General features: G+C 52.6%; 1 long non-coding RNA gene across 4 annotated transcripts in view; it reads right to left on the bottom strand.

The window, feature by feature from the left end:
• Positions 2,996-22,228, bottom strand: part of LOC102158724 — a 34,059-nt gene continuing 14,826 nt past the window's right edge. The window contains exons 3-6 of one of the 4 annotated variants that reach the window (XR_001297652.2): positions 14,604-14,698; positions 11,499-11,663; positions 4,883-5,662; positions 2,996-3,917 (exon numbers count right to left, since the gene is read on the bottom strand). This is a non-coding gene — a long non-coding RNA (uncharacterized LOC102158724). The other 3 variants (XR_002346223.1, XR_002346222.1, XR_002346224.1) reach the window with 3 other exon arrangements.

Consider the following 22,228-nt stretch of genomic DNA (forward strand, 5'->3'; position numbering starts at 1 on the left):
GCTGGCATATACCACCTCGCTGTGGCCGCTCAGCAGCAGGAAGCGCTTGTTAAAGGAGACGGGTGTGGCAGACACGGCAGGGGCCCCATCCTCGGCACAGACCCCCCGCGTGTCTCACACGCCAAAGCACTCGTAGACAAAATGCTCAGAATGATTTCAACGAATGCTTGCATTGCGGCCTCACCTCTGGGTAGTGGCTGGGGCTGCAGAGTCGGGGTGTGGCGGAAAGTATTTCGTCTTTCATCTTGCGTGTTTTCTTCTGGTCGTGAGGACTATTTTTTACCATTATTGTTCACTGCGTCACAATTTAAATAAGCACAGTTTACCTAAAGGGAAAGAAAACAAAGGAAATGGGGGGAGAGTGGGGGGGGGCAGAAACTCTCTCATTCTTTTGGGTAGTCGGGCCCTTTGCCTGTTTCCATGGAGACAGACACCAGCACATTTTATTTATTTATTTATTGTCTTTTTAGAGCCGCACCCACGGCATATGGAGGTTCCCAGGCTAGGGGTCCAATCGGAGCTGTAGCCGCCGGCCTACGCCACAGCCACGCCAGATCCGAGCCACGTCTTCGACCTACACCACAGCTCATGGCAATGCTGGATCCTTAACCCAGTGGGTGAGGCCAGGGATCGAACCCACGTCCTCATGGACGCTAGTCAGGTTCCTTTCCGCTGTGCCACCAAGAGAACTCCAACGCCAGCACATTTTAAACTCGAGCGATTTTACCAGACTTCCCAAAGACGACACCCTGTCACGTCGTCTACGCGCCCCTGTCCACGCGCCCCTGCTCCCTGCGGATCCCCTGGGGTAACGTCCTCACGGGAAGGCGGCCAAGAGAGACCCCAGGAGGCCATTCGGCAGGTCCTCCCAAGAAACACACGTTTCTGTCGTGCCCGACGCTCTGGCCCCTCGGAGCCAGGCCACGGAGCACAGACACAGGGAGCTCGCTGGTTCTGCAGAGAGGGGCCCCGGGGGCAGGAGACTGGCGGGCCTTCTGAGGCCCCGGCCCACCGGGAGGCAGGTGGAGAGCTTCCCATCGGCAGCGGCGGCGTCTGGGCAGATCAGGCAGCGGCCTCTGCCGCAGGCGCCCGAGAGGTCTGACCTGACAGCACCGCTGTCCTGCCTCCCCTGCGGATCCTGGGAGCTGCCCGGAAGCGGGATGAATTCTTCCCACTTAGTTCTCACGGTTAAAACCACGTCTGAGATGTGCTTTAGAAAATAATGGATTGGTGCAGAGAATTACTTTCAAAGAACTGGAATTTTAAAAATCCATTTGTACAGGGCTTTAAAAACAACTTTTCCTCTGAAAAGAGGGCGGCGTAGGCCGGCCACGGGGCCAGCATTTGCAGGACAAAAACCCAGGAGGAACAGCAGTGGGCCTGCGCCTGCCCGGGTCCCAGCCCCGCACTCCGCAGACTGACGGGCTGGCAGAGAACTGCCTGCCACGGGGTTCAAGCACTGCTGAGCCGACGAAGGGGCTGGGCCTGGAGGCCAGCAAGCCTCGGCTGGGTCCCTAATTGCTTCTTGCGCAACGGCAGGCCGGGCCGGCTTTCCGAGGATCGCACGCTGCTCCCGGGCTCTGCCGCCCCAGGTTGCATAAGCCTCCTCATGGCAGAGTCATGAGTCACGAAGCAGCAGAACAAAGGGCCATTCTGACCAGGGCGGCACGAAGGTGGCACGGCTCTGCCCTCTGGAAAGGAGACAGCACCTGCATCTCCTCCCGCACGGTGCCAATGGGTCTGGGAGCAGCGCTGGAGACCCCCCCCGGGGGGGGGGTCGGGGTCCGGCTGCCCAGCAGGCTCGGAGGCCACCCCATCCCGCTGCGGCCGCCGTGGAGCTTTCCCGCCAAATCCAGCGGTCCCGTCCCGACCCCTTGGCCTTGCTCACCAACTGGGACCGCGCCTCCTGTTGGGCCTCTGAGCTCCCGGCGTCCTGTCCTGCCCCAGCCCCTCCTCACGTCACGTGCTCCTCCTCCGTCGTGACAAGTTTCTTCGAAACGGGGTCTAAGGTGTTGCTGCCCCGGTTGCCGCTAATAAAACCAATGCACAGCACCGGAATTTCAGGGGCGGAGAAGCAGCTCTGGAGAGAACCTGGCCCGGTCCACGGACTTTACAGATGAAGCAACTGGGCCAGAGAAGCCAAGAGGCGCTTTGCTTACTCGGGGCCTGACGCGGGCCCTGTGTGACCTTTATGCTCCGTGCGCACGGTCACCTCACACGCTCTGCCTCCCGTGTGAATTCGGCATCAGCCTGAAGCCTCTGCCAAGCCTGGGCTCGGAGAGCTCAGCCCCATGTGTGGATGAGAAGAGAGTCGTGGCAACACTGCAGCCTGCAGGTGAGTCTGAAGATAACAGCTGCTCACCTGGGCAGGGCCACCCTGCAGCCCCAACAGGCCTTGCACAGGCTCCGTCCTCCAGGAACCAAGCCCTGCAGAGAGGGGCGGATTTGGGTTTGGACTGAGACGGTGACCCCAGGGGAGGGTTTGTGCAGAGGGACCTCTGCCAAGCCTTCCCCAGGGAAATCCTGACTCTCCCGGAGTTTTGGTCTTTTCACCTGCAGTTTATAGCTGCAGCCCACGAGTCCTGTCCCCGACCCCCGCCACAGCAGCCGTCCCGGCTCAGCCGTGGCCACAAGGGGAAAACTGCCTTTCACGCTGGCCTCATCTCCCTAAGGTCTGACCGGCCGGCACCAGAACGCCCTGGACGCCTAGCATCCAGGTTCCCATGTTCCTCAAACGTCTTTAAGAAGCAGAGGAGTTCCCGCTGTGGCTCAGCCGTAACGAACCCAACTGGCAACGATGGGGACGCGGGATCGAGCCCTGGCCTCGCTCAGTGGGTGAAGAATCCAGTGTTGCCGTGAGCTGTGGTGTAGGTCACAAATGCGGCTTGGATCTGGTGTTGCTGTGGCTGTGGTGCCGGCAGCTGAAGCTCTGATTCGGCCCCTACCCTGGGAACTTCCATATGCCGCACACGCAGCCCTAAAAAGTAAAAAAAAAAAAAAAAAAAAACAGAAGAGTGTGGAGAAATGCAGGTTAGACACTGAAGGTATAGAGTTTCAGTGGAAAGTCAGGTGAACCCCAAAGGTGCCAGTTACTGCATCAACGTCAACCTACAGAGAGGCTGAGTTCCTCTTCACCGTGTTTTCCAAAGAACTGGATAGAAACACCCTCCAGTCTCCGCGCGGACACCACCCTTCCGCACGGTTTCCTCTGGCTGCCCCCACCCCATCCGTCGTCCCCGCTTCCCTTTTCTCTGTGGCACCTGTCAGTACCATGCCGTCCCCGTAACCCGTGCGTCTTGGTTTAGTGTCTGTCTTCTCTACCCCAGTGAAAGCTCCAGGAGAACCCAGATTCCTTTCTGTTCTGCTCACCCCTGTACCCAGAGCTTAGCACAGAGGCTGCACACAGTAGGGTACACTATAGAAAGTCGCTGGACAGACAGAGGGACGGATGGACGGACGGACAGATGGACGGATGGGTGGACAGACGGATGGATGGACGGAGGGACAGAGATATCAAATATGAAGAGGACATAAACCCAGGAGAGCAGGGCAGAAGGGCAGATGACAGAGTCAACAACCACAATGACCTCGGCAGGTGAGAATGACAGTCTGAAGCTAGCAGATGGGATTTACCAGGCTCAGTAAATCAATCCCACCCTGAGGCCTCAGGAAAACAACTGCACTCGAACAAGACGGGAAGATAATGGGGCTGAAGGACAGCACGTGCAAAGCTGACAGCACCTCGGAAGGCGGCCGCTCAGCCTGAGTCAGAAGGACGGCAGCCGTGGGGCCGCATCCTCGGGACGCTCGTTAGCATAATCACCGCTCTCGGCGCACGAGTGTGCCCACGCACATTCCTTCACTTGAACTCACATCTCTTCCCACAGACGTGCAATAGTCCCGTGAGCAAGCCTGGCCTGTAACAAAAACGAGAAACCTCTGAAACGACTGCCAGTAGGAAGCGAGGCGGCCTGGATACAGAACAGTGTTTAAAGAAGAATGAAGACGCCAGGGCACGCGTGTGGAGCCGCGTCTCGGACACCCAGATGGGGGGTCCTGAGAAAAAGGATAAATGCCAGTGTTGGCTTAGGTTTCGGGAGAGCCTTGCCGTGAGGCTGGTCTCTGCCGTCAGCTCGCGTGAGCAGCATCCGAACTGTTAGAGAAGCAGAACGAAACAGCGTCTACCTGCTGATAAGATTCCCAAATGATTTCCGCACACCTTAACTTTTGAGAAGTGCTGTTGAGAGAAGGAAGGTCACCCGGCCTGTCCTGCCCCATCCACACCCAAGGAGGGCCTGGCCACCCTCTCCTGGGCCTCCCTTCTGCAGCCCTCGTTCCCCGAGGTAAATGGTAAACCATGGACTTTGTCATGATAATGTGCCAATAACTGTTTCATCAGTTGTAGCAAAGGTACCTTCCACACTAATGCACAATGTCACTATTAGGAGAAACTGGGAGGGAGTTGGGGTCAATCGGGAACTCTCCATACTTTTCTGTGAACCCGAAACTGTTTGAGAATAAAGCCTATTAAAGAATAATGAGTCCGGAGCTCCCGCTGTGGTGCAACAGGATCAGCAGCATCCTGGGAGCCACTGGGACATGGGTTCGGTTCCTGGCCCAGCACAGTGGGTTAAGGATCTGGCCTTGTCACACCTCCGGCTCAGGTCGAGACTGTGGCTCAGATCTGATCCCTGGCCCAGGAGTTCCGTATGCCACAGGGCAGCCAAAAATGACACACATGCACAGAAAATAAAAACAAAAAACAATCATTAAAAAACATGAGTCCTTAAAAACTAAACATAGAATTAACATATGACCTCACAATTCTACCTCCAGGAAAAACATACCACAAAGAACTAGAAGCAAGGGTGCAAGGAGATACCTGCCAGCCCGCTTCACCCCGGGGACGATGGTAAACACGGCGTGGTCCACGCACACAGCGGAGCCCGGCCCCGCCTCGAAGAGGAAGGGCCTCTCGCACAGGCTGCAGCGGGGCTGGGCCTCGGAGGCAGGATGCGCAGAGAGATAAGCCAGTGATGCAGAGACAACGCTGTCTGACTCCGCTCGCCTGAGTCTCTCTCGGGTCGTCAGCTTCACGGAGACAGAGAGCAGCGCGGAGGCGGGGACGAGGCCCTGTCTGTTGTTGATCGGGGACAGGAGTCCGATTTTGCAAGACGGAACATGCCGTTGTTCGGGGCACACCTTTCGGATACACTTAGGACTACGCGTCAATGTGGTCGTGCGGGTGTCTCGCCACACATGAAAACTGACAGCAACGAAAGACCAAGTAACCGCGTGGTGTGACTTTGCGCGGGCACAGGTTACTCCCGGAAGAAGGCGCCCCCGACTGTGCAGTCTCTGCAGGGGCAGGACCAGGGACTTTGCACACACTGTCAACTTCCAGCACGTTCTTAGCATCTGCCTTTCGCAGGTTTTCCGTTTAAGGGGCAAGGCTGGCCAACAAGCCCGCAGCCCTCTCAAACAGCAGCAGGCCGTTCAGAGCTAGCGGGTCGGGCTGGGGGCTCTCCCCACACGCACGCGTCGGGTTTTCGGCAGAGACCCTCCACGTGCGGCCTCAGAGGCTTCGCACTTGCATCTCTAGAAGAGACACCGTCTCAAGCATCTGGGCAGCTGTTTGTTCACGGGCGCCCAAAAGTGCAGCCTGGGGGGCATAAAAGGACAACGCGTGTCAGTCGATGGCATTGCTCCTGTCGCCCTTTATAACAGCAGCGGCGGGTTTCTGCAGGGCCATCCCTTCCCCAGCGTCCAGGAACAAGCTGGCCCGCGTACCCGATACCCCGAGGGTTAGTGCAGGCCTGGCTCCTCCTATGTGCTCCCTGCTCACCAGCCTCCTGGTCGGCCTCAGCACCGCTCTGCTCCCGGGGGACCCTACACAGGGCGGCTGGACATCTTCCCCAGGCCTCGCGGCGTTAGGACCGACTCTGCGCCAACTCTGCCCGATGACTCCAGAGCCAGTGTGTTGACCACGACGCCACATTGCCCGAGCCGGGAGCGCAGGCCGGTGCTGTGCACCCGCCACAGGGCAGGAGGCTGCAGGCCAGCTTCCAGCCCCAGCACCGTGCACTGCCCTGGGCAGGAGACACTGGAAGGATTCCGGGCCCGAGCGCTCGCTACCCGAAGGGCAAGGAAGGGGAAAGCTCCCAGGGACCTGAGTCCATAAACCTCAGGCGTCGGATTACCAGACGGGACCCGGGAAAGCACACGGCCTGGGGAGGGCATCCCACGTCCCACCCCAGCTCCTCGTCCTGAACAGCAGCATGTTCCGACGCCGGGGACCCTTGCATAATCCAACTGTCATCTGTACCAGGGACACCGTCAAGTAATTACTCCTCGCCAGCCCTCTCCTGACGCCAAGATGCTTCTTAAAGGAGACGCTAAAGATTCCAGCAAGTACAGTCGCTTGTACAGGCAACTGGCTGTAAGCAAAAGAAAGGGGACCTGTGACCGGGGAGGAAAGAGAGATGCAGGGAAGTGGCAAGAGACGCAGCATCAAAGTGACGGCAAGGGTGGTGCCACGGAGGCTGCGGTGGCACCTGAGAGACGAATGCCACATGCGTGCCACGGGCCCACACACCTGCTAAGTAATGAATCCGAGGAGGTGCTGCTGACCTGGGGGAGGCGCTGCGCCGATATCCTGGGGACTTGGGAAGCCAGGGGAGGCCCCAGCCCGCCGGCTCTCCCCCGCCTCACATGGCTCCTTGGGCCTGTGTTGCCAGGAGGACAGGGTCCCCCTGGCGGAGGGGGCCGGGAGCGGGGGCTTGGGGCGTGTCCCGCAACCTCCTCTCCAGGGAAGCGGGACACTCAAAGGTCTTCACCGAGCACACGGGGCAGAGGACGTCCTGTGCGAGTCAACAGCCGCTCCCCGGAGCAGGCCCAGGCTGCGGAAGGAGCCCCAGCCTCTCAGCCCGTCCACGAGATTTCAGGTGGCTGGCCAGAAGTACCAGCCGCAGGGGGCCCGCCAGGGGTCTGGGTGGTTCGGCTTGACTGGCAGCATAGCTGGGAGTCTGGCATCAACTGAAAGGCTCATCGCTCGAGTCTACAGCACAAACGTGGGAGTTCCCTTTGTAGCTCAGAGAGTTAAGGACCCAACACAGCATCCACGAGAATGCAGGTTCGATCCCTGGCCTCGCTCAGTGGGTTAAGGATCCAGCGTTGCCATGAGCTGTGGGGTAGGTTGCAGGTGCGGCTCGGGTCCTGCATTACTGTGGCTGTGGTGTAGGCTGGCAGCTGCAGCTCTGATTTGACCCCAAGCCTGGGAACCTCCATATGCCGCAGGTGTGCCCCCCCAAAAAAAACCCCACAAACATGGAGAACCAGTGCAATATTTACTTTTTTAAGTATGCAGTCTTTTGGTGAACGTGTGAAAGAACAATACAAGTTTATCCAGGCTATGACTGTGCAAATGTATCGATACGGATAAAGAAATCAGAGAAAAAAGAGAAAAGTTCACGTAAAATCCTTGGGATGGTGGTTTTATTCTCATAGAATTTCCTAAGATAATATGACTTTCACTAAATGACAAATGCTACTCATGCTCACCCCAATCTCTAAAAGAAGGTGAAATTTATAAAAAGCTGATGAGCTGTCCCCCACGTCCCTCCACCTGCTGCTCCAAATCCCGCTGCAATCCATCTCGACATCTCAGCATCACCCTTGCACACCTGCCCCCCACTTGAAGGAAAGCACAGCCACACACAGGGACTTGGAGTTGCCACCCTTTTAGAAAAATGGGAGACAAATATCAATAAAAATAAATTATTTTTAAAAAGACCAAATGGCAAATCTGGGGAAAAAAATGACAAAAACTGAAATGAAAGTTCACCAGAGGACTCAAGAGAGGATTTGAGGAGGTAGAAGAAAAAGTCTGAGCTTTGGAAGACAGGTTAACAGATGTTACCCTGTATGGGGAACAGAAGGAAAAAAGAATGAAGAAAAACAAACAGGGCCTCAGAAGCCCTTGGGACCCCATTAAGCAAGTGAGCACCCACGTTGGAGATTCCAGAGGCAAAGGCGATAAAGGGACAAAAAGAACATTTGAAAAAATAACGGCCCAAGTCCTCCCAAATTTGACGGAAAACATTATTCTACACATGCAAGAAGATCAATGAGCTCCAAGGAGGATGAACTCCAAGAAATCACAACTTGGACACATCCCACTCGCGCTTTCAAAAGACAGATCATCCTGAAGGCAGCAGCTCCCTGTGTACCTGGGCTCCTCAATACAGCTGATTTCTTTTTCTCCTTTTTCTGTTTGTTTTCTGTTTTTTTGTTTTTTGGCTTTTTAGGGCCCCGCCTGAGGCACATGGTAAGTTCAGGTCAAACTAGGGGTCAAATCGGAGTTGCAGCTGCCGGCCCACGCCACGGCTACAGCAACGCCAGATCCAAGCTGCATCTGTGACCAACAGCACAGCTCACAGCAATGCCGGATCCTTAACCCACTGAGCAAGGCCGGGGATCGAACCCTCGCCCTCCTGGATACTAGTTACGTCCGAGCCGCAATGGGACGTCCCAGCTCGTTTCTCATCAAAACCCTAAGCGTCACAAGGCAATGAGAGGACATGTTTGTAGTGCTGAATGAAAGACTGTCAGCCATGAATTCTACATTCAGCAAAACTGGCCTTCAAACACAAAGGAGAAATCAAGCATTTTCAGATGGGCAAAAACTGAGAGAATCCACTGCTAGCAGACCTGCCCTGCAACAAATCACTGTGGAGACACCTCCGGGCTGAAATAAAAAGACACTAAACAGTAACTCGAATCCACAGGAAAAACTAAAGACCCCCAGTAAAGGTCACTACACAGGCAAATACAAAAGGCAGCATGAGTATTTTTATCATAACTCTTTCTGTGCCTACGAAATTGAAAAGACACTCCGTGTATCAACAGTTACAAGTCTGTGTTGAAAAGGCATACAACGTGCAAAGACGTCATCAGAAGGAGAACAGCAGGACAAAGGGGGCAGGGGACGGACTACAAAGCTGCACAGGTTCTGACAACATGCGACGGAGTCCGTATCAACCTGAACTAGAGCGTTAGTGCCTAAGCCGTGGAGCATAACCCCTGGAGCATCCTCTTAGAAGACAACTTTTAAAAACACAATTGAAGAAATGACAGGAGATATTTCAATGGTACAGTAAATATCTATGTAACATAGAGAAAATAACTCTATAGAATAAAGGAACAAAAAAGACAGGCTATAGAGAAAACAGTAAAATGACAGATATAGATCCTGCATTATCATTAATCAAAATTGTAACTGAGTTTTAAAGTATCTGTTTATTATTATTATTATTATTATTTTTTGTCTTTTTGCCTTTTCTAGGGCCGCTCCCACAGCGTATTGAGGTTCCCAGGCTAGGGGTCGAATGGGAGCTGTAGCCGCCGGCCTACGCCAGAGCCACAGTGATGCAGGATCCGAGCCGCGTCTGCGACCTACACCACAGCTCATGGCAACGCCAAATCCTTAACCCACTGAGCAAGGCCAGGGATCGAACCCACAACCTCATGGTTCCTATTTGGATTTGTTAACCACTGAGCCACAACGGGAACTCCCCTGTTCATCAATTTTTAAAAATAACAACAATAAACCCATTACGTGTTAGCCTAAATAAAGCATTTTATGAAAAATAACCACTTTGTCCACAGCAAATAAGTGAGAAGGCTGGCATTATTTTTTCTTTTTCTTTTTTTTCTTTTTTTTTGTCTTTTGTTTTTTGTCATTTTTAGGGCTGCACCCCAGTATATGGAGGTTCACAGGCTAGGGGTCGAATCGAAGATGTAGCTGCCAGCCTACACCACAGCCACAGCCACATGGGATCCAAGCCGTGTCTGCGACCCACACCAGAGCTCATGGCAACACCGGATCCCCAACCCACCAAGTGAGGCCAGGAATCAAACCCTCGTCCTCATGGATACTAGTCGGGTTCATTAACCACCGAGCCACAGTGGGAACTGCATGGCCTTATTTTCTATTTCTGCAAATTTTTTTTTTTAAGTCTTTTTGCCTTTTCTAGGGCTGCTCCCGAGGCATATGGAGGTTCCCAGGCTAGGGGTCTAATCGGAGCTGTAGCCGCCAGCCTACACCAGAGCCACAGCAACGTGGGATCTTGAGCCACATCTGTGAACCTACACCACAGCTCACGGCAACACCGGATCTTTAAACCACTGATCGAGGCCACGGATTGAACTTGCGTCCTCATGGATGCTAGTTGGGTTTGTAACCTGCTGAGCCACAAAAGGAACTCCCCTTTTGCTTCTTTTTTTTTTTTTTTTGGTCTAGTTCTAACTTGACACATTTCATTATACAAATTATTTTTAATATTTGTTAATACTGCCACTGGTTTTAGCTGAAAATGCTCTAAGTTTTAGGAACCTTAAGCTCACAGTGGTGGAAACAAGTTTCCAAAACTCTAATTTTCACTAGAGAGCTCAAATTCTATTATTGATAACGAAAACTGTTGGCTATTTCCCTTGATGGGACAGGCTCTTTTCATTCCTTTTTAAGGAAAGCTCTACCAAACACGTAAGTCAAGATAAGCACAATTTGTCAGTTATTTATGTTCTGCGAAAAACAAAAACAAAAACAAAAAACAAAAACACAACAAAAAAGCCCAGCTACTTGAGAGTTTTATCCACGCCTTTGTTGAAGACGACCGACCGACCGACCGACCACTGCTGCAGCTCAGTCCGCCCTGGGAGGCAGCCCCCTTGTCACAAAGCGTGTAAACAAGGTGTCCCCCAGCGTTGAGATTTACAAAATCCATGTCTTGCTTCTTCCCTTCTCGAGGAAGAGTTGTGGGCCGTGTTGGCCGCCCCAGGGCAGCCCCGCTCCCCGTGCCCGTCGATTGCGCTTAGACGCCGTCAGGGCACGTGGCAGCTCGGCTGTTCCAGAACACAGCCCCAGTTTCACAAAAGGCACCCGGGGCTTAGAGCGCGTGCCGGCCCGCCCTCGCTGAGGGAGGCCTCGTCTGTGCTCCCCGTGGACCCCGATGGAACAGCCGACCCGCAGCTCCCGCCTCAGGGAGAAAAGCACTCACTGCAGACGAGCCCCGCCTGCAGCTGCGGCTCCAACACGACCGGCGACAGTGGAGCGGGTAGGCGGTTGGGCCAGGACCCCGGAGAGGACCGGTCGGCCGAGGACGAGGACATCCGCAGGGCCACCTGCCTGAGCTTCCCTGCAGGCCCCTGTCCAGCAACGCCAGCACTCACCCTGTAAGAGGCTCGGTGGCTTTTTCATTGCTCGTGTGACAAGCGCTGAGGAGCGATTTTTGGTTTTTAAAAGAACTCATCACACCTACATTGAAAATATGCTATTCCTTCGTCTTTAAACTCTGAATGACAGGTCCAAATGCAACGTCGCAAATTAACTGGCCCCTTGCTAGAACCTGAGTTTTTTCTGCAGCATTAAACACAGGAAGGTGAATTCTTAATCCACGGAGCTGAGAGGGAAGAGCTTTCATCACATTTTCGCTTCTTACCTGCAGTTCCGACCAGGTTCTCCCCCATCAGACGTCTCCCTTTGTGAGTGAGCGACGCCGCGCTACAGCCGCTCACGTTTCGCGGCTCTTTGTTCGAAATCGGTGCAGCTGTGGCTCGAGAAAGCGGACCCTCCAAATCTCCCATCGTTAAGCCAATGAGTCAACCTTAAAGACAACAAAAGGCATGATAAATAAATGTCATTTCATTTTAGAGTAAGACGAATTCTAAAATAGTATCGGTTTTAGATAGAACTATAATATTTAGAAATGTCTTCCCCAAAAGTTGTTGAAACAAGACAAAAAAGTCTACATACGTTTTGTTGTATTTCTGCATAAGAATCTTGACTTTTTTTTTTTGCCAAAGGTTATGTTATTGTTCTCTATTAGTGACTTTGAACATCTTTTTTGTACATAGTTTTTCATATTTTCTCTTCAGTGAATTGTTTATTCATATAATTTGTTCACTGAAAAACAGGTTGCCTTTTTTTTTTTTGTCTTTTAAAAGCTTTTATTGATTTTTTTTTCTTATTCAAGGAATTTATCACACTTGTAGCTGTACAATGATCATCACAATCCAATTTCACAGGATTTCCATCCCACAACCCAAGCACATCCCCCACCCCCCAAAGTGTCTCCTCTGGAGACCAAATGTTTTTCAAAGTCTGTGAGTCAGCATCTGTTCTGCAAAGAAGTTCAGTCTGTCCTTTTTTCAGATTCCACATGTCAGGGAAAGCACTGGATGTTGGTGTCTCATGGTATGGCTGACTTCACTTAGCGTGATAATTTCTAGGTCCATCCATGTTGCTAAAAATGCCGGTATTTCGTTCCTTTTAATGGCTGAGTAATATTCCATTGTGTATCTGTACCACGTCTTCTTGGTGCACTCCTCTGTCGATTATTTATTCATATAATTTGTTCACTGAAAAACAGGTTGCCTTTTCTTAATAACATACAGAATTTTACCCCATTGTAATTAATATTTTATCTTTCAACTTTGCTCAGGTCTCTTCCCTTCAAAAATGAAGCTTCTTAATACTTACATAATCAAATCTGTCAATTTTATCCTTTAGAGGTTTGCATTTCCTACACAGTTTGGACAGTCGTCTTTATCACAACATTACAGAACTACTCTCTAATATTTTCTCCTAGGATTTAAAAATATGTCATTGAAGTACAGTTAATTTACAATGTTGTGTGGATTTCAGGTGTACAGCGAAGTGATTCAGTTACACATAAACGTCTACTTCTTTTCAGATTCTTTTCCATCACCGAGTAGAGGTCCCTGGGCTCTACAGAAGGTTCTGGCTGTTTATCTCGTTTCTATAGTGCGTATGTGTTAATCCCAAACCCCCGGTTCGCCCCCCCTTCCCCTGCTCGAAGTTCGTTTTCTATGTCTGTGAGTCTGTTTCTGCTTTGTCAATGAGTTCAGCTGTGTATTTGCGTAAGATTTCACACACAAGCAATGTCACACATTTGTCTTTCTGTCTGACTTCATTTGCTCATCTCTAGGTCCAGCCACGCTGCTGTACAGAAAATCCTCAGGTCACTCCAGGGACTACACAGCATCATGTCATCTGCAGGGACAGTTTCACTTCTTTTCCAGAGTGGATTCCTTTCATTTCTTGTTCTTCTCTGGTTGCCACGGCTAGGATTTCCAGATGGAGGCCGGATAAACGCGGTGAAAGTGGGCATCCCTGTCTTGTTGCTGTTCTTAGGGGAAATGCCGTCAGCTTTTCACTGCCAAGTACGATGCTAACTGGCTGTTGGTCTGTCCTGTGCGGCCCTCATAACATTGAAGGTACCCTCTGTGCCCACTTTCTGAAGAGGTTCTTTTTTTAATCATAAATGGATGGTAAATCTTCTAGCATTTTATTTTACTTTTGTACATTTAAACTGCCTGAAGCTCTTGATTATTTATGGTGTTATGTATGATGTTTTTCTTACACAGGGGCGGCCAATCTGTCTAGCACTATTTATCGATAATGTTTTCGCCCCGGATGAAATGACATGGCATCTTCAGCATAAATGAAGCGTCTCCATGTTTCAATTTGTTCCACAAAAGCATCTGTCCATCCTATGCTCCCTCCGCGCCGTAGCTTCAAAGGCAGTCCTAAAACTATGTAAATGCAAACCCCTGGCCACTCATCTGCATTATCACAAATACCTTGTCAGACGTCATGCCTTTACTTCTCCACACAAATGTTAGGCAAATTTGTCCAGTCAAAAAAAAAAAAAAAAAAGCTAATGGGATTTTTGCTTTGAATTGCATTAAAACTATACATTAATTTGAGAGGAATTACTGTTTTATTTATTCATTCATCCATGTATTTATTATTGCCTTACTAATCAGGCTCTACTTTTTGTTCGGTAAAAATACTCTGATTTTGAGAAGAGAGGTCATTGTGAGTGTGCTCGTGCTTGGATGTCTTACAACGCCTGTCGCCGTGAGTACAAGTCCCTGCTTTTTATACCAAATGCCCTCTTCAGGGCCAGCTGGTTTGCTATCTGAGTCTCTCGGAGTTTCTGTGCACACAAGCACATTCCATTTGTGAAAAAAAATTCTACTTTCTTTGGGAGTTCCCGTTGTGGTGCAGTGGTTAACGAATCCGACTAGGAACCATGAGGTTGCGGGGTCGATCCCTGGCCTCGCTCAATGGGTTGAGGATCCGGCGTTGCCGTGAGCTGTGGTGTAGGTCGCAGATGCAGCTCAGATCCCACGTTGCTGTGGCTCTGGCGCAGGCTGGTGGCTACAGCTCCGATTCGACCCCTAGGCTGGGAACCTCCATATGCCGCGGGAGCCACCCTAGAAGAGACAAAAAGAAAAAAAGAAGAAAAAAATTCTGCTTTCTTTTTTCATTATTATTCTTTTAAAATGCTAAATACTAGAAATTACAAAAGATCTATCTAATTTCTGATTCTAGGGAGAGAGTCTTCATACTTCACAACATAACGTTAATGACAGCAAAGGGAATTTGAGATTTTGGAAAAAAACAGTTTAGGGAGACTATAGCAGGTGTAACAGAAGATAACCAGTCGGAAGACAGAAGTACTGAAAGCTGAGTTAACTTCTGAAAATGCACATGCGTGCCCCTTAACCCTATTCACCTAGAACGTTCTGCAGAACATAAGAACAGCGAGCTGCATTCCACCGCATCTGAGCAAAGAGCTCGTCACGCGTCACGTGGCTTCTGGAAAATCCACTGTGGGAGAGTGAGAAGGAGAAAAGCATCAGCACTTGGTACGACAGGAAAGTAGTTTTGAACTTGCAGGCCCGTGAAAGGGTCCTAGAGACCCTAGGGGTCCTCAGACTGTGTTTCAAGAACCCGTTTTATAGCTGACTCCCCTCAACAGCCTCAGGGACGCTGGATTAAACCGGTCTTGAAAGTGGAGTCCTGGTCAAAGAAGAAAGAAGATCACAGCAAGGCTTAGGAGGCGCAATCCTTCCAGGAGGAAAGGCCTCATAAACACGCACAGCCACCTCCCGTGGCTGCAGGCTCCCCAAACAGAAAACACACCCGAAGGCAGGCACACCAGTCTCGTCTCTCTGAAGCCTTCCCTCGGTTCCCAGGCACGCGGTGAACTGCAGCGTCCGCTCCACGCCCGTGCACAGCACTCTGGACGTGGCCATGAACCCGAGGATGCTACGGCCTCGGTAATGGGGACATTTTGGCTCCAGATGGTGCTGAACTTTGCCCATTCCAAAAATATCCCAGAAGACATTCCCAAGGCTCTGAGTGATGCAAACCACATTTACCCACTTACCAGAGACAAACAGGAGACGGAAGGCAGGACCTCAGCTCTTCCCAACAGGAGCCCTGCCTCCTCCCTGCACCCCGGACAGACCCCTCGGTCCTGAGAGCCCGTCTGCTCAGAGCGGACCCAAGCACTGCCTGTGCGCCCGGAGATGAGGGGACAAGGCTGGGCCCCCCTCCCGTGCATCAGGGAGGACGCTGAGAGCAGGATTGCGTGGCCCCCGTCGGGGCAGGAGGGAGCATTCCCGCAGCTCCCGCCCGCAGCGCTCGTTGGACGAGCTGACCCGTGGCCCTTTACCCTTCAGCCCCACAGCCTCCCCTCCCTGTCGAGAGGGAGCTTTCGACTGCATTGCTCTGCTCCGGCTGCCACCACAAAGGGCCCCAGACGGGGCGGCTGAAACCACACGCGTTTATTCCCCTCACAGCCTGGAGGCTGGACGCCCAGGTCAAGGTGTCGGCAGCGCGGGTCTCCCGAGAGCCTCCCTCCCGGGCTGGCACGTGCACCTGCTGCTGGTGGCCTCCGGTGGCCACCCCTGTGTGTGTGTCCTGATCACCTCATCTCACGAGGACACAGTCCTTTGGATTAGGGCCCATCCTCGGGACCTCAGTGCACTTTAATCACCTCTGTGAAGCCCCCCCCCCCCCGCAAACTCAGCCCCATAGTCCTGGGGGGCGGGACTCAAATATAGGACCTGGGTGGGGGGTGGGGGTCAGGCCGGAACAGCCCCCTGCGCTCCCCTCGTGCGCCCTTCCGCGTTGTCACTGCACCTGGTTCACCTCTGAATCTACCGTCCCCACAAAGCTCCTGGCGCGTGGCCGCCGTTCCGTGTGTATTTGCCAAATGTGCGGAAGTTTCACAAGGATTCACTTGTAAATCCACCAGCCTCGCAAATAAGAAAAATTAGGAAAAACAAAAACAAAAACCCTATTTTGAAGAGGCTCCCCTCTAGCCTCATAATCACAAGTAATCATGTATTCGCACACAAAGCATTAGACCAAAGCATTAAACCTAAAAGGTTATGACGTGCTGGACTATGCCTCCAATTATTTTCTTGGTGGTAACAAAATAATTCTATGGGTTTACTGAGCGGCTTCACCGGAGCTCAAAGACAAGACAGCTAAATCAACTTTTAAACGTTTCATTTTCAGAACGAGGTTTACAACCGATTCATGAAGCCACTGGCGAGCAGGTGCATTTTAAGCTGATCTTCCCACAGGGGAACCTCCCGCACAGCTAAGTCACTGCACTGTCACAAACCATAGCACCTGCACATTAAAGGCACATGGGTTTTGGTCAAAACTTCCCCACGTGTGCTGTCACAGGACTCAATTTCACATGTAAATGAACTTTCAAGCCTAGGGTTTAAAGCAGGAAATTAAGCAAATCTGGTGGAATTTTTTCCTCTCTCCCTCTCCGTGCTTTGTTTCTCAAAGCACGAGGCAGGGCCAGGCCATTACGTGTCCCCAGAATCCCATCTGCATCCGCATCTGGGCCACAAGGCGGGGGCTCACGGAGGCCGTCCGCACGCTGCGTCTGGAAACCGGTTCGGCGGGAGGAAAAGTGCGGCCAGCTTCTTGAAGCGCATGGACGAAAGATCTTTAGAAACAAAGTTGCCTGAACGCCACCAAACTGGCCGGAAGCTTCAGAAGTCTGGGGTTTTTCTCCCCTGGTTTTCAGCAGCTCAAGGACCAGGCCGCCTAAAATGCCCACGTGGGGAGCAGCAGAGAGACACAGAGACAGCAGCACTGTGCGGGCCTCGGCGGGCTGTCCTATTTCACAGAGCTGCCTGCAAACAATCCTTGTGGCGCATTGGGGGAAAAGCACAATTTTAGGAAATGCAAACACCCTGAAGTCACCCTGGCCTGCAGATAACCTAGCCCATAACAATGCAACCTGAAAAAAGATGCTGCAAGAAGCGTGTGAGAATAAAATGCTTCCCCGTTTCAGGAACTAGGTCAGCGCATCTCCGACGTGACTTCCCGGCTCTGGTTTTGAGGCCGGGCGAGGTGGTTTTCCCGCAGGAAACGAGTGGCTCCGGGGCTCAGGCCCCCCAGCACCACCCCAGCACCCGGGGAGCAGGCCTCGAACCCCACCTCCGAGGCCCACGGAGGGACCTGAGACGTGCTCTTAGAGGAAGAGAGCAGCGACACCCCAAACACGGGCGAGCGGGGAAGGGGATTCCAGCGCCACGGGTCGCCCCTCGCCCCACGCCCGTCCGCTGCAGGGACAGGCCCACGGCAAGGCGACCATGTATCTGAGTTTCGTTCAAACAAAAAGCATTTGAAAATCTTTTTTTCACGTTCAGACGGTGATAGCCTAGAAAAGCAGGAAAGCTTTGAATGTTGTGTTTGTTTGGATTTGTTTTTCTTTTCTCTTTGTCCCGGGACAAAGGAAATGCTTTTAAAAATAAGGAATTTAGCAAACTTTCATCACGGTATTAAAAACCACATGAGGAGGGCGGCCCTGGGCCTTGGGATAGCAGCCTTGAAAAGCCACTGTCCTCTCAACATCACAATGTGGAAACCACAGGAGTCTTTAAGTGAGAGGAATGCGGAGTGAAAAGGCTGGGACAGGAGTTTCTGCTATGGCACAGAGGGTTGAGGACCTGACTGCAACAGCTCGGGTGGTTGTGGAGGCGCAGATTCAATCTCTGGCCCTGAGCACAGATTAAAGGATCTGGTGTCGCCACAGCCGTGGCGTGGAATCACCCCTGGCCTGTGACTTCAATATACCGTGGGTGCAGCCCTAAAAAGGAAAATGGAAAGAGAAAAAGAAAGAAAATGGGGGACAGAGAAGGGGCTGCTGTGTCACCAGGAGCCGAGCACAGGGGGACGAGGCTGGAGAAGGCCAGCCGGCGGTGCTGTCCCCCGTGTGTGACCCTCACCCCTGCCAGGAGCTTCCTCTGCAGGAACGACAAGGGGGCAGCCGCGGGCTCACCCGGCAGCGAGTGCTCAGGGGCCCCATCGCCCGCTGCCCCGTCGCCTCCGGGAGGGTCTGGAACCCGCCTCCCCACCCCCACCCCATAAAGGCACGGCCTGGCGATTCTGCCACAAATCAACAAACCTGTTGCACTTCTAGTCTAAGAGGCTGACTGGTACTTGCTGGGCATCAGTAAGACTCAGGTTTCTAAACTCCAGCCCCCCATCCCAACCCTCCCCTGTGCGCCAGAGGGTCCTGGGGACAGGAGAGCCAGGCTGGCAGCAGGAAACCCGTCACCTGAACCCCCTCTTCTCTTCGGAGATGGAGGTCCCCCCTCCGCCACGGGAAGAAGATCTGTTTTCAGTTCTGGTCTCTTAGAAAACTTTCTGACCTCACCTAAAAAAGCCCGGAGAAGGAGTTCCTGCTGTGGTGTAGTGGGTTAAGAATCCGACTCCAGCGGCTCTGGTTGCTGGAGAGGTGCAGGTTCAATCCCCGGGCCGGGGCAGCGGGTTAAAGGATCCGCCGTTGTCGCGGCTCCGGAGTAGCTCACAGCTGTGGCTGGGATTCAGTCCCCGGCCTGGGAACTTCCATGGGCTGCAGGTGCTGCCGTTAACAGCAAAAAAGACCCACAAAGACAAAGAATGAAAACGTCACCCTAACTCCCAGCCCTTCCTCCATCACGGGTCTTCAAATCACGCTCTCTTCACCCACTCAAATGCAAGTTCCACAGCTTCACAGGCCCAGGCTGGGGACAAGGCAGGAAGAGAGACGTCGCCAGAGTCCGCCACATGCCTGAGGGGCTGTCACCCTCTTGGCTTAGGGTCAGGTGGCCAGGAAGGCAGCCGTGCGTCTGTGTGTCCGCATCAAGCACTGGGATCAGGGCTGCAGTCATTCCCACAGTCCCGGGGCCGCGGCGTGTGGAGGAAAAGACTTGCACCTCGAGTGAAAAGCGCGGCCTCCCAGGGGCAGGCCACAGCAGGACGGGGTGGCGGGCTGGCTGAGCAGCTCAGGGCGGGCTGCCAGTGAAACCGCTGGCTTTCAGCACCCAGACCTGCCCCTGGCTGTCCCCCAAGCTTGGAGACGGGAGATTATGCGGACAAATGGTCCCTGAGGCTGAGAGGCAGGTGCCCTGAGGCTCATCTCAAGTCGCCTCCAGCCAAAAGCCATGTCCCGTGGCCTACGTGGTCCAAGCCTTCCCGCCCTGGTGCCACCTCAACGTGATGCCACATCTGAGCCACGACGGGGTCAGCCTGTGCGTTTCTAGGGAACAGATGCTCCCTGAGTCCCGGAGCCTGCAGCCAAGGTGGGGGAGGGGGGAGCAGAGATGGGGGTCTGAGAGGAAAGGCCCCCGGCTGAGGTCCTCTGGGCGTGGAGGGGCCAGCAGGGGGTCCACTCTTCCCTCCAAGCTTAGAAGGACCGTATTTATCTGGCCGGCCACGTGCTAAACGCTGCGCCTCTGGAGATGCGGGGCCAAGCCATGCCCGACCCACGGGAGGCCCTCCGACAACACTTGCCAAGGAGCGAGGTCACTGCCCTTCTCCAGCCTAGGGCGAAGGTGACAATCCCAAATGCTGCCTCCGGGAGAAAAGGCCCATGCTCTCCCCAGCCCAGGGCAGGACTGCGCTACGCCAGGAACGCTGGGACGCGGCCCCCGTCCAGCAAACTGCATTTCCCCCCTTTGTTTGGGAAACTGATTCCTTCACATTCAACATCCGTTTCTGGTTCTTGAAGTCAGAAAATAGGGTAACGAAGACTCTATCGAGCTTAAACTCATGGCCAACGTCATACATAGCGATGGAATTCTACCAGCAATCTCATTACCTCGAGGGCAGGGTGGCGGGGATAAAACACCCCCACCAAGGTCATGGTCAGATGTCCCAGCCAGGGCGATAAAACAGGACACAGAAGCAAGAGGGACAAGGCCTGGCAGCATTTCCCAAAACATGTTCCCGGGAACACGACTGGCTGAACTGTTAAACAGCGCTCCAGTTTCTCTGATGAAAGGCTTCCCGAAGCCTTAGCTACCCGGACATTTGCGATGAGTTTCCACGAGAGGACACGGCATCCGGCGCTTCCCTAAGTTTTCAATTTGAATTGGTCTCCCCCGAGCGTGGGAGAGGCCTGCCTTCCTTGGAACACTCTTTGGGAAACGCTGACTACATTTCTGTCTAATCCGCAGATGTTTTCATTTACGTATTGAGTCAACATGCGTATCTTCCATGAACTGAAGCAGCAGTGGAGAGTAAAGGCTTTGGAGGGAAATAATCTCGGGTTTGACTCCTACATCCCGGACGGACTGAGGGTGTAGGGTTTGCTCTTGCATCTCTCAAGCTTCTGTTTCCTCGTCTATAAAAGAGAGATCACGGTGTTTCCCTTGCGAAATACTGCATGTACCAGCTTAGATAATACATGTGAAGTTGCTTTTACCTGTTGGGATGATCGAACCAGGAAACACACAATTACTTGGGTCCTGTTCTGGCACAGCTGATGAGCAAGGCTCAGAAGAAGTAAGAGCACAGTTTAATTGAAAGCCTTAAAGCTACTCAGACCTTCAGATCTAGTCGTTTCACTTCTGGGATAAAAAGAATGACAGCGATGTTTGCTGAAGCTTGTGTATAGTAATGAAGTTTTGTAAAGAAAATCAAGGCCGTCAGTGGGGCACCTCACATGACAGGAGCTAGATTTCTGCCACACGCCCGCGGCCCCTCTGAGGTACCTTCACTGGGCACAGTCTTCCTGGGAGAAGAACCTGCCAGCCTGGAAATCAGGGGCCAGAGCCTCTCTTTGCTCCACACGCCCAGGCAGACAGCGGGGTCACACCTGTCCAGGGAGCAGCTCTCTCAGGACCTGGAAGCTGGAGCTGATGAAGCGTTACTTGCTTATCAGTTACAAACCCTCGACCTCAGCTGCTTCCTGATGTGCGTGTGTGCCTGTGTGTGTGCAAAACCGTGTTTTTCTAAGTCACGTCAGAGCTGTGTCCACCTCCTTATCCACTTCAGAGAAACACCTATTGGTCTGTAAGTTGTCCGTATGCAGAGACAGGTGTTAAATGCTGTGTCCTTACGACTCCCTTCCTTCTTGAACACAGAAGATCTGCCACCCAGCCCCGCCTCCGCGACTCTGGAATTTCTGTCTCCCGAGGTGCAGCCAGAGGCGTGCAGTCTGTACCAAGGTGTGGACTCTGCCCATCAGACCCTTCCGTGGGAGACATGGGTCTGAGACCCTCTCTGTGCCCAGGGGACTTCAGGGACACAAGTTCTGCAGGAGCCGAGGTCCAGTGGTCACGTTAGTGGTGCCCAGGGGTGTAGCAACTGCAGAGGGTCCATCGGCCACTGGTCTGGGGTGGGGGGTTCAACGTTGCTCTGGCAACGCAGTCTCCAAAAATGACCGCCACCAGCCCTCCCAAACCAGAGAGCCTTTGTTTGTCGGTTTTGGTTTTTCGGCTGCACCTGTGGCATAGCAAAGTTTCCAAGCCAGGGATCAAACCCACACCACAGACAGCAGCTACCTGAGACACTGCAGTGACAATGCCGGATCCTTAACCACTGCAGCACCAGGGAAATCCCAGAGGGCCTTTGAATATCCTTTAATGCATGCATTTTTGCCTAACCCCAGCCCCATGGGCTCAGTGGTTTCTCAGAAAGAAGTCACACGAAGGCATTGATCCTTTGGACTGGCTCTGCCACTTTATTCCAGCTTCTCAGGTTCAACTATGAGCTTCTTCACTCTTGACCTTTCTTAATTTCTGAGGATTGGTTTCAAAGCTATAAATTTCCCTTAAGGTAATGCTTAAGCTGCTCTCTGTCACGGAGCACCTTCTCCGTCATCAGCTCCCAGCATTTCATAATATCCTCTACAATGAGCTTTGTCACTCAATCATCACTCTGCACTGGGGAGGGGGGTGCCCCCAAAGACGTTCTAGAGCTATCCTTTGTATGTCCTTGCTAGAAACGTCTAAATTTATTGCATTGTGGTAAGTGAATGTGGTTCATGTGATGTTAATTATTTGGAATTTATTGAGACTTCCTTTGTGGTCTAGGATGTGGTCATTTTTGTAA

This window comes from Sus scrofa, chromosome 7, assembly GCF_000003025.6.
Source record: "Sus scrofa isolate TJ Tabasco breed Duroc chromosome 7, Sscrofa11.1, whole genome shotgun sequence".
In the NCBI taxonomy this organism is placed as follows: Eukaryota; Metazoa; Chordata; class Mammalia; order Artiodactyla; family Suidae; genus Sus; species Sus scrofa.